The following is a 12,641-nucleotide window of genomic DNA, read 5'->3' as shown; positions in this document are numbered from 1 at the left end:
AGATGTTGCAGCTTCCATGTCAACCGAGGTGTTGAAGCAGTTCGGCGTGATGGACATCGGCTTGAAGAAGCAACAGTGTGGCCGTGCCGACGCAGGTCGTAACTTGTGACGCGGTCAATGCCGGCTTGATGAAGTGACCATGTGGCGATGCCGGTGTGCCCGCTCCGTGTGATCCATGGGGCGGCGATGTTGGTGATGATTTATCTTTTTGCGATTCCGAACTCTTTATTCGGCTCGCCGAGATGATGATTCGAAGAAGTTGAGCTCGGCTTAATAAAGCGACGACGTGTCTAGTGCAGGTCGGCAGCTGTGGAGCAATATTGCCGGACTGGTTTGACACTAGCGTGATGGTGAAGATTACCTCAGAGGAGGTTTAAAATTTTATGGGCATGTGTTTAAAAACAACGCACAATACCCTAGAAAAACTTCCTTCAAAAAGGTTGTCCAATATCCCGTTCATGAAGAAACATGAACTCAGGCCGGATTCGTATTCGCGCAGAAAACATATCCAAAAATTGGTCCACTCATCGGAAGGTTCTTGGAGTTTGAACCGTCGGGTCGAGCTGAAATTTTGAGGGGTGGTAGATATGGGAATTCCACAGCAGATGAACGGTTGGATTCCAAAGGACCTCCAAGCTAGGCTCTGGAGACCACGCCCTAAACTCATCCGGATTCCCGTCCAGATTTGACAGGGCTCCGGTATATCGTAGATTGCCAGAGATTCATCCATCGGAACTCGACGAAATTTTGCATGGTTGTTGTAGACTTAATTCCGCACAACTCCACCGAAGGAATCGTCAAAGCGATGCTCGAGGAGGTGGTGGCAGCGGATATAAGTTTGTTGTCCAGAAAAACGGCACAGTCACACGAGGGCCATGTTGACGTGGAGCCCTCGGGCTCCATGGATGATTCCTCCATGATATTGAGAGAGATCGGAGTTGATGTTGATGAAGGTCATCATCCGAACATGACGATCTGACGCGGAGTGCATTCATTGGTCGAACCAAGGTGACAAGTCGAGCCGGTGACGAAGATGCCGACGTAGCAGTTAATCTGCAGATGAGCCATTGATCCTTTGCCGATCACACAGCGGAACTCTCAATGAAAGCACCATTGTCGGTGTCAAAACCGGCAGATCTCAAGTAGGGGGTCCCAAGCTGTGTGTCATGGATCGATGGGTAACAGGAGACTGGGACACGATGTTTACCCAGGTTCGGGACCTCTCTATCGAGGTAATACCCTACTTCCTGCTTGATTGATCTTGATGAATATAGGGTTACAAGAGATGATCTACCTTGAGATCATATGTTGTGGTTTAAGACCTAAGGGTATGATGAGTAATGTCATAATTATCTAGCCTATCCCCATCGACTAGCCCGGCCTCAGCTTATATAATTTACAATAGGCCTAGGATAACAAGAGTCCTAGTCGAATACGCCGGTGGAGAGCAGTCCTTGTCTTGATCACCAAGTCTTATGGAATCTTCCTCATGCATGTCATCGGCTATCCGAACTGGCCCATGAGTAAACGGCCATGGGGGTCCTCGGCCCAATCCAACTGATCGGGAGACGACGTGGTGAGTACCCCCTACTCCAGGACATCATCAAGGGGCTTGGGGGCGAGGAGCTCGCTTTCAATTAGAGGAAGGGGGCATTACCGATGAAGCTGGCCTCATCCCCAGTACATTGGGGGAAACAGCCACCCTTGATCCGTCAAGGCTCTCTAGATAAAACTTCCTCCCTTCGTAGATGAGGGCTAAATACTCATCCTCATTAAAGAGGGGGTCCTCTGCTCGGACATGCGTCTCTGGCTCGGGTGTTGGGCTGCTTATAGCCTCGACCTAACGCGTCCATCTCCGTTCGAAACCCATAAATGGTCAATCAGATAAATTGGTTATTGAACAACTCGGTTGGACGAGAGAATCAGGAAAGCTTACTATGTCAGCCGGATTGTAGTAGGACAACCCATCTCGGAACTATTGTCGGGCGAAGTCCTCCGCTGCCCCCTGATAGATGCCGGCCAATGCTGTCCCGAGCTGCTTGGTCACAAAAGCTCTGCCGAATTGTTCACGAAGAGTCTTCGGTCCAGCTGTACCTGCACAACGGATGAGGGCGTTGCCGAAGTGGTTGGACTCTTCGGTTTATTGCCGTGGCCATTACATCTATTATAGTAAGTCCGGTCCTCTCTAATTGCTTCAACTAAGCCGCTAGCTTGGTTACCTCAACACCTTCCTCTTGGGCGGAGTCCGGCGGCTTCCAACTATAATGCCTCTTTATGGGTTCCGAGGAGAATGAGGTGAGTCCGGGCCGAACTGGGTCGAGGAAGGGGATGTTGTCTATATAAAACCACTCGGATGGCCAGAGGTTGGTATCCTCCCGAGGTGTTCTTGATGGGTATTCGGTCCCATCGATCCGGCAGACTTCGGCTGCCCGACCTCATATAACTTCTTGGCAAGAGAGCATGGCACTATGCATAAATACTTCCTCCATAGAGCAAAGTGCGCCTCGCACCCGAGGTGCATCCCACAAAGGGCGACGTACCCCACGATATGTAAAATCGAGTTGGGGGTGAAGTGGTGAAGTTGCAACCCATAGAACTCCAACAGGCCCTGGAGGAAGGGGTGAATAGGAAACTCTAGCCCACGCAATAAGAAAGACACGAAGCATACTCCTTTGTCCTCTCGAGGGGAAGGATGACTCTCCGCGTGTACCTGCCCGTTGATGGATGTTAATCCTGTGCGGGTTGCTATCAGATCTGAATCTAGCAGGTATCCTTGGGTAGCCAGGCGATCCAATTGGATGCGCGAGACGACATAGCTGCCCCAGTCACCTCTAATGGGGCCGTGAGGGCACCTCGAAGAACCTGCGTTGCTTGCCATGGGAAGCTCTCAAGGTTGGACTTGGGACGAGGGAGAACTTAGGCAGTTTGCTCGAATGAAGGGGTCGAGGCGTATTACAAATCCGCACGTTTGGCTCGCAAATAAAAAAGGGAGAAAGGCCGACGCTTCGACATTTCACCATAAAGAGACTCGATTCCCCATAAGACGCGGTTACCAAGGTCAGAAATTAGACACCATGTGCGACAGGCCTGGGCCCACCCGGCAAGGTTGCTGACCTTGCCGAGGACTTTCCAAAGGTGAGTTGGAGGAATCATTCACGGGAACTCGCCTATCGAGCCAAAGACTCCGGGACCAAAGTCCAGAAATGTCATCCTCGGCGGCAAAGACTAGTTCAGGGGCTACTAACGGTGTCCAGGGTTAGGGTGTTCTCATTCATCTCGAGGTGGACTCCGAAAGCCACATGATGGGGGCGTGATCAGGACTGCATCTACCAAAGACTTGACGTACACTCCAAGACTTCTCCTGCCGCCTCCCTGCCAAGATACCGACCTTGTAACCCTAGATGCTCTACCTGGCGTGTATATAAGCCAAAGGTTTTAGCCCGTAGAGGGGACATTAATGCAATATTGTTCACCTAGCCGTAGAGTTAGAACACATCTTATGATAGGTAGACCAACTCTGTATTCGATACATCTCCATCAATATAAACAAGAGCAGGGCGTAGGGTTTTACCTCCATCAAGAGGGCTCGAACCTGGGTAATTATCATCTCCCTGTTCCTGTTACCCTCGATCTGAGATTCACAGCTCGGGACCCCCTACCCCGAGGTCTGCCAGATTTCACACCGACACCGGGGGTTTCTGAATCGAAGCCAATCCAGACAAGATTGAGGCTATTGAGCAGATTTAGGCACCGAAACACATAAAGGACATCCAGAAACTAAATGGGTGTCTCGCCGCACTCGGAAGATTCATTTTGAAGCTTGCTGAAAGGGCACTACCTTTCTTCAAAGTCTTGAAGAACGCTGGACCCTTGGAATGTACGCCTGAAGCGGAGTCCGCCCTCCAGGAGCTCAAGAAGCACCTTTCATCTCCTTCGATATTGGTGGCCCCAAGACCTAAGAAGAAACTGCTCTTGTACATAGCCTCCACCAACTAGGTGGTGAGCTCGGCCCTGGTTGTAGAGCGAGAAGATGAATACCCCAATTGAAGAATCCGATTCTGATAGATTAGAGCCATCAACATTAGTTGAACCTGAGCAATGCCAACCCCCCAAGAAGATACCCGTGCATCACCCGATGTACTTTGTCAGCTCATTGCTACAAGGAGCCGCTACAAGGTATCCGGACATAGAGAAAATCCTTTTGGGCGTCGTGGTTGCTTCCTGAAAACTCGGGCATTACTTTCAAGCTCACCCGATCACTATGGTTACCTCCTTTCCATTGGGACGTATCCTCCATAGTAGGACGGTGACAGGTCGCATCGCCGAATGGTCTGTGGAGCTTTCAGAATTCGACATCACATACGGAAGTACATCAGTCATCAAGAGCAGAGTGTTTTCGGAATTCATTGCAGAATGGACATCAACACTAGAAGATCTAGAGCCCACTTCCCTACCCAGGAAGGAAGATATGGATTATTGGGTAACGTACTTTGATGGTTTGTTCTCTCTCGAAGGTGCGGGGGCTGGTGTCATACTAGTCTCCCCAACCAATGAAAACCTCAAGTACGTTATCCAAGTGCTCTACGCCGGCCCCAAGGCAACCAACAACACTGCAGAGTACGAAGGGTTGCTGACCGGTCTACGAGCAACAATTGGATTGAGCATAAAGAAGCTAATTGTTAGAGGCGACTCTCAACTGGTTGTGAGAAGAAAATCAATAAGGATTATCAGTGCCTACATATGGCAGTATACGTGGGTGAAGTGAGAAAACTGGAAATGCACTTTGATGGATTGCGCATGGAGCACATCCCTCGTGCTCGAAACTTTTCCGCAGATGGGCTATCAAAGTTGGCCGCTCGAAAAGAACCTGTGAGACCGTGTATTTTTGTATACAGACTCACTCAACCATCGTTGCTCCCCTCTCCCAGCAAAATAAAGAAGCCCACAACGGCACCCGGGAAGCGATCCTTCCTGGGCGAGATACCACCTGATGCAAAAGAAGACGAAACCGAAGACCCCCCCCCCCCCCCCCGCGAAGGATCCCTTCCCGGGCGAGATGTCGTCTGATATGTCTCCGTCGTATATATAATTTTTGATTCTTTCATGCCAATATTCTACAACTTTTATATACTTTTGACAACATTTTATATTACTTTTTGGGACTAACATACTAATCCAGTGCCTAGTGCAAGTTCCTATTTGTTGCATGTTTTTTGTTTCACAGAATATCCATATCAAACGAAGTCCAAACGCGATAAAAATCTACGGAGATTTATTTTGGAATATATGTGATATTTGGGAGGTGGAATCAACGCAAACGGAGGCCCACGGGCTCCACTAGCGCACGGTGATGCCTAGTGGGCACACCATAAGTTGATTGGGGTTCTTATTCGGCCGCAAGGAAGCTTATATCCGGAAAAAATCGTGTTAAAATTTTAGCGCAATCGGAGTTATGAATCTTCGGATATTTAAGAAACGGCTTTAGGCCAGAAAACAGGAACACGAAACAGAATAGAACAGAGTGAGAGAGAGAGAGAGATCCAATCTAGGAGGGGCTCCTGCCCCTCAGCCGCCATGGCGGCCATGGACCAGAGGGGGAACTCTCCTCCCATCTAGGGGGAGGCCAAGGAAGAAGAAGAATGGGAGGGGGGCTCTCTCCCCCTCTCTCCCAGTGGCGCCAGAACGCCATCGGGGCAATCATCGTGACGACGATCTACACCAAGAACTTCACTGCCGTCAACACTAACTCCCACCTCTATGCAGCGGTGTAACACCTCTTCTCCCCGTTGTAATCTCTACTTAAACATGGTGATTAATGCTTCATATTATTATCCAATGATGTGTTGCCATCCTATGATGTTTCAGTAGATTCTTTTTGTCCTATGGGTTTATTGATGATCATGATTGGTTTGAGTTGTATGTTTTATTTTGGTGCTATCCTATGGTGCCCTCCGTGTCGCGCAAGTGTGTGGGATTCCTGCTGTAGGGTGTTGCAGTACTTTCATGATTCGTTTATGGTGGGTGGCGAGAGTGACAGAAGCTTATACCTTAGGTCCAGTTCTTTTGGCCTATTCTTCCATAATCTTAAGAATCGACCCTCCACCGAGCTTCTTCTAGAATCTTGAACCCATATTTTTTTACAATCCTAACTAGTTAGGATGTGAACAACTAGGATTGTAAAAAAAATGTGGGTGCAAGATTCTGGGAAAAGCTGGCTGGAGGGTCGATTCTCAAGATTCTGGGGTAATCAGCCAAAAGAACTGGGACTAAGTGGGTTGTTGCGTATGGGAGTAAAGAAGACTTGATCCTTAATGCTATGGTTGGCTTTTACCTTAATGATCTTTGGTAGTTGCGGATGCTTGCTAGAGTTCCAATCATAAGTGCATATGATCCAAGTATGGAAAGTATGTTAGCTCATGCCTCTCACTCATATAAAATTGCAATAATGATTACCGGTCAAGTTATCGATTGCCTATGGACAAAATACTTCTCTTGTGTTATAAAATTCTTTCTACTAAACAACTAACTATTATTATCTCGCAAAGTAATCCTAGTTTTATTCTTGCAAAGTAGTTCTAGCATCACACCTACAAAATAGTTTCATACTTGTTCTAGGTAAAGCGAACATTAAGTGTGCATAGAGTTGTATCGCTGGTCGATAGAACTTGAAGGGAATATAAATCCTACCTTTAGCTCCTCGTTGGGTTCGACACTCTTATTTATCGAAAAAGCTACAATTGATCCCCTATACTTGTGGGTTATCAAGACCTTTTTCTGGCGCCGTTGCAGGGGAGCAATAGTGTGGCATGAATATTCTCGTGTGTGCTTGTTTGCTTTATCACTAAGTAGTTTTTATTTTGTGCTATTGTTTTCTATCTTTAGTTATGGGTAGGAAACACAAAATACCAAAAAAATTAGTTGTACCTGCTAAACTAATGGTTGAAGAACCACCCAAACTCTATCATACTGCTGAAGCTTTCTACTTGTATCATCTTCGATCCCTATGTGATCGTGGTGAAAACCAACTAGCTTAGTTGAGGGGAAATCATTAGATGAGAATGCTCACTAAGTGTGACACCGATTATCTCAAAAAGGAAACTTTTATGGCATCAGATTAATACTATACATTGCTATGCTTGGAATTTATATGAAATATATGTTTTTACTTGTTGTTCTGAAGACCCTAAGAAACACCTTCCCTACCAATGTGAGTTTAGTGAGAATGGAATCGTATCTTCATATGCTAAAGGTGATTAAGTTACTATGACATTGAACAAATTGAAGAATTTGTTGCTTTTAAGGGTGCTTATGAAATTTCTTATTTGATTGAAAAGTATGATATTACTCTTTACAAATCTGAAAATTCTGTCATACTTAAATATTGCTATGAAAATTATGCGTTTAATGCTTATGTTAAACCATATATTGAGGACTCCTCCGCTGTCCAGGAAGAGACTAATATTTTGCAGGAAACTATGGAGGAAGAAATTGCTGAAACTGTGAGCTCATTAGATGAAAAAGATGAGGAGGAGAGTGAAGAACAAAAGGAGGAAGAGCGGACTAGCTACCCGTGCCCACCTTCTAATGAGAGTAACTCTTTAACTCTTACATTGTTTAATTTCCCTTCGTGCTTACCGATGGATGAATGCTATGATGATTGCTATGATCCCATTGATTCGTTTGAACTATCCCTTTTTGATGAAATTGATGCTTGCTATGCTTGCGGCCATGATGCCAATATGAATTATGCTTATGGAGATGAACTTCCTATAGTTCCTTATGTTAAGAATGAAATTATTGCTATTGCACCCAAACATGATATTCCTACTATCATTTTGAATTCTCCCAACTACACTATATGGGAGAAGTTTGCGCTTATTAAGGATTATATTGATGGGTTGCGTTTTACTATTGCACATGATGATTTTGATGAATATAATATGCATGTGCTTGCTGCTCCTACTTGCAATTATTATGACATAGGAACAGGATCTTCACCTCTCTATGTTTCCAACATGATAAAAGTGCAAGAAACTGTTTATGCTATGTATCAAGCTTTATTATGTGTGCATGAATTGTTCTTTTATGACATGCCGATGCATAGGAAGTGAGTTAGACTTCGTTGATACATGAGATATATTACTTTGTGCTCACTACTAAATTATAAATCATTGTTAATTAAAATTGTCTTTGATATACCTTGGGATCTGGGTGGATCAATTACATGAGCACTTTATGCCTAGCTTCATGGATTTAAAGAAAGCGCTGCCAGGGAGACAACCCGAAAGTTTTAGAGAGTCATTTACTTGTTTTGTGTGCTTTTATAAAGTTAAAAAATATAGCGGGGAACTTAAAACTTTTCAAAAACAAAAGTGAAAGTGAGAAAGACGAGCACCGTTGAAGTGGGAGCTAGCCTTGAACTTTGTTCATGCCCATGGAAACTTTGTGAACCTTGATTACAGAAACTTCTCAACAAAAATAATTATCCCCTTTGTACAAACCCATTGTATTATAAAATAATGTGCCAAGATTTACCTTTAGGATGTTTAGATTGCTTGTTTGGTATGTGCGGTGCAAAAACAGAAACTTTTGATGTAGTGCGTGAATTTACATTTTTTACTGGAACATGCAAAAATTCTGAAATTTGTACATAGTACTGATATACAATTTTTTTTATTTTGTCCTAATTTTCAGAATTTTTGGAGTTATAGAAGTATGTTCAATGTTTAGATTACTACAGACTGTTCTATTTTTTAAATTCTATTTTTGTTGCGATGTTTGCATATTTTGATGAATCTATGGATTGTATCGGGAGGTATAAGCCATGGTGAAGTTAGAATACAGTATGTATAATGCAATAATAAAATATGAATGGGTTTGCAACAGTACTTAAAGTAGTGATTTGCATTATTATACTAAGGGATCTCATGAACGTTTTGTTAAGTTTTGTGTGGATGAAGTGTTCGAAGATCGAGGAGGTTTCGATATGAGGAGAAGGAGGAGAGGCAAGAGTTCAAGCTTGGGGATGCCCAAGGCACCCCAAGTAAATATTCAAGGAGACTCAAGCGTCTAAGCTTGGGGATGCCCCGGAAGGCATCCCATCTTTCTTCAACAAGTATCGGTATGTTTTGATTTTTGTTTTGTTCACATGATATGCGTAAATTCTTGGAGCGTCTTTTGGGGTTATTTTTCTCTTTTCTTTAATGCACTATGCTGGTATGATATAGTCCTTGGTTGATTTATCGAATGCTTCATGTGCTTCACTTATATCATTTGAAGTTGGATGCCTGTTTCTCTTCACATGTAAAACCGTTCTTTGTAGAGTGCTCTTTTGCTTCACTTATATTTATTAGAGCATGGGCATGTCTTTTGTAGAAAGAATTAAACTCCCTTGCTTCACTTATATCTATTTAGAGAGTTAGCAGGAATTGGTCATTCACATAGTTAGTCATAAAATCCTACATAAAACTTGTAGATCACTGAATATGATATGTTTGATTCCTTGCAATAGTTTTGCGATATAGGGACGGTAATATGTGGGAGCTACTAGTGAACGATTGTGGTTTAGTAGGAATATTGGTGTTAAGGTTTGTGATTCCCGAAGCATGCACGTATAGTCTCTTGTTATGCTACGAAGTTTGAGCATGATTTATTATTGATTGTCCTCCTTTGCGTGGAGGTCGGGAGCGCGCGATGGTTAACTCCTACCAACCTCCCCCCTAGGGGCATGCGTAGTAGTACTTTGCTTCGAGGGCTAATAAACTTTTGCAATAAGTATGTGAGTTCTTTATGACTAATGTGAATCCATGGATTATGCACACTCTCACCTTTCCGCAATTTGCTAGCCTCTACGATATCGTGCATTGCCCTTTCTCACCTCGATAGTTGGTGCAAACTTCGCCGGTGCATCCAAACCCCGTGATATGATATGCTCTATCACACATCTCATTATATCCTCCTCAAAACAGCCACCATACCTACCTATTATGGCACTTCCATAGCCATTCTGGGATATATTGTAACGCCCACGATGCGGCTATATCTCCCACGTGTCGAGGCACGACTTAGAGGCATAACCGCATAGTAGGTATTGTCGCAAGAAGGGCCATCTTCACACAATCCCATGTAATGAACAAGAATGGGATAACGAGAGTTGGCTTACAATCGCCACTTCACACAATACATAAATTAATTCATACATCATCCAAAATCCACACATAGACCGACTACGGTCAAATCCAAATGAAAATAAGATAACCCCAAATGCTAGATCCCCGATCGTCCCAACTGGGCTCCACTACTGATCATCAGGAAAAGAAACATAGTAACGACCACGTTCCTCATCGAACTCCCACTTGAGCTCGGTAGCGTCATCTGCACTGGCATCGTCGGCACCTGCAACTGTTTTGGTAGAATCTGTGAGTCACGAGGACTCAGCAATCTCACACCCGCGAGATCAAGACTATTTAAGCTTATAGGAAAGGATGGTGTAATGAGGTGGAGCTGCAGCAAGCAACTAAGCATATATGGTGGCTAACATACGCAAAAGAGAGCGGGAAGAGAAGCAACGCAACGGTCGCGAAGCTAGAAATGATCAAGAAGTGATCCTGAACTACTTACGTTCATGCATAACTCAAACCGTGTTCACTTCCCGGACTCCGCCGAGAAGAGACCATCACGGCTACACACACGGTTGACGTATTTTAATTAAGTCAAGTGACAAGTTCTCTACAACCGGACATTAACAAATTCCCATCTGCCTCATAACCGTGGGCACGGCTTTCGAAAGATAATACCCTGCAGGGGTGTCCCAACTTAGCCCATCATAAGCTCTCACGGTCAACGAAGGATAAACCTTCTCCCAGGAAGACCCGATCAGTCTCGGAATCCCGGTTTACAAGACATTTTGACAATGGTAAAACAAGACCAGCAAAGCCACCCGAATGTGCCGACAAATCCCGATAGGAGCTGCACATATCTCGTTCTCAGGGCACACCGGATGGGCAAGACGTCGGGTTGGCATAGACCCTGGTTGCCCAGGGGGCGCCGGACATCGCCCAGTTTGGGCCAGCACTCGAAGGAGCACTGGTCCGGGGGTTTAAATAAAGATGACCCTCGGGATTGCGAAAACCCAAGGGAAAAGGCTTAGGTGGCAAATGGTAAAACCAAAGTTGGGCCTTGCTGGAGGAGTTTTATTCAAGGCAAACTATCAAGGGGGTCCCATAAATCACCCAACCGCGTAAGGAATGCAAACTCAAGGAACATAATACCGGTATGACGGAAACTAGGGCGGCAAGAGTGGAACAAAACACCAGGCATAAGGCCGAGCCTTCCACCTGTTACCAAATATATAGATGCATTAATTAAATAAGAGATATTGTGATATTCCAAAATATCCACGTTCCAACATGGAACTAACTTCAACTTCACCTGCAACTAGCAACGCTATAAGAAGGGCTGAGCAAAAGCGGTAACTTAGCCAAACAATGGTTTGCTAGGAAAGAATGGTTAGAGGCTTGACATGGCAATATGGGAGGCATGATATAGCAAGTGGTAGGTAGCGCAGCATGGCAATAGAACGAACAACTAGCAAAGCAAAGATAGAAGTGATTTCGAGGGTATGGTCATCTTGCCTGCAAGGTTCTCAGAGTTGTCGAAAGCTTGATCCTCGTAAGCATACTCAACAGGTTCCTCATTCACAAACTTGTCTCCCGGCTCTACCCAAAACAAGAACACAAGCAACGGAACCACAATCAATCACGGGAAATGCACAAGCAACATGATGCAAAACATGTATGATATGCGAGATGTGGTATGCGATGCGTATGCGTGCTCCGGAAGAAAAATGATGAACAAGGCAGTAACATGGCAAACCAAGCATGCCACTGGAAAGATGAGATGATTTCAGTCGAAATCGATATAAAGATCACCGGAAACGGATGCACGGTTTGCAAATGGCAAGCAAAACAAGAATGACATGAATCTGCGATTAACAGCATGATAGCACTTAGAATACATCAAGTAACTATGCTACAACACTCCAACATAGCAACAAAACATATGGAAGTGATCTACAGGAGATGCTTGACAAAAGATGAACACTGAGCTACGGTTAGATCACACCATAACAGGTTCAAACAAGCATGACAAAAGTGCAAAAGATATCAGGTTCACAGACTTGGTGAAATTACTGGACATGGCTGAAACAGCATCAGGTAGCAATATTCAGAGCACAAAATCAACATTCTACAGAAACTTAACATGGCAAAACAAGGCATTGCAGTATTCTACTAAATGCATAAGACAAAAGTCCCTTACTGACCATAAGCCAAAAAGGACCAGAAGATATGATGGCAACAATGCAAACATAGCAAGTTTCGTTAACAGGTTTCAGACTTAGCAGAAAACAGAGCATGGCAGTAACAGTATTATGAAGGCATCTTTGTGAGCTTGATTCACTCAACAAAAAGAAATGCATGACAAAACAAGCATACCTACAGCAATATGGCATGTTTATGAAGCTATCCAAGGCAAGAGAAAGTACATAGCATGTATGAAACAACTACAACAACCTTGGCAAAATTGAATATCATGTTAACAATCTACCAGAAATATTTTATAGCAAACGTAGAGCAAGATTA

Source organism: Triticum aestivum, chromosome 5D, assembly GCF_018294505.1.
Source record: "Triticum aestivum cultivar Chinese Spring chromosome 5D, IWGSC CS RefSeq v2.1, whole genome shotgun sequence".
In the NCBI taxonomy this organism is placed as follows: domain Eukaryota; kingdom Viridiplantae; phylum Streptophyta; class Magnoliopsida; order Poales; family Poaceae; genus Triticum; species Triticum aestivum.
Note: the sequence above shows the minus strand (reverse complement) of the source record.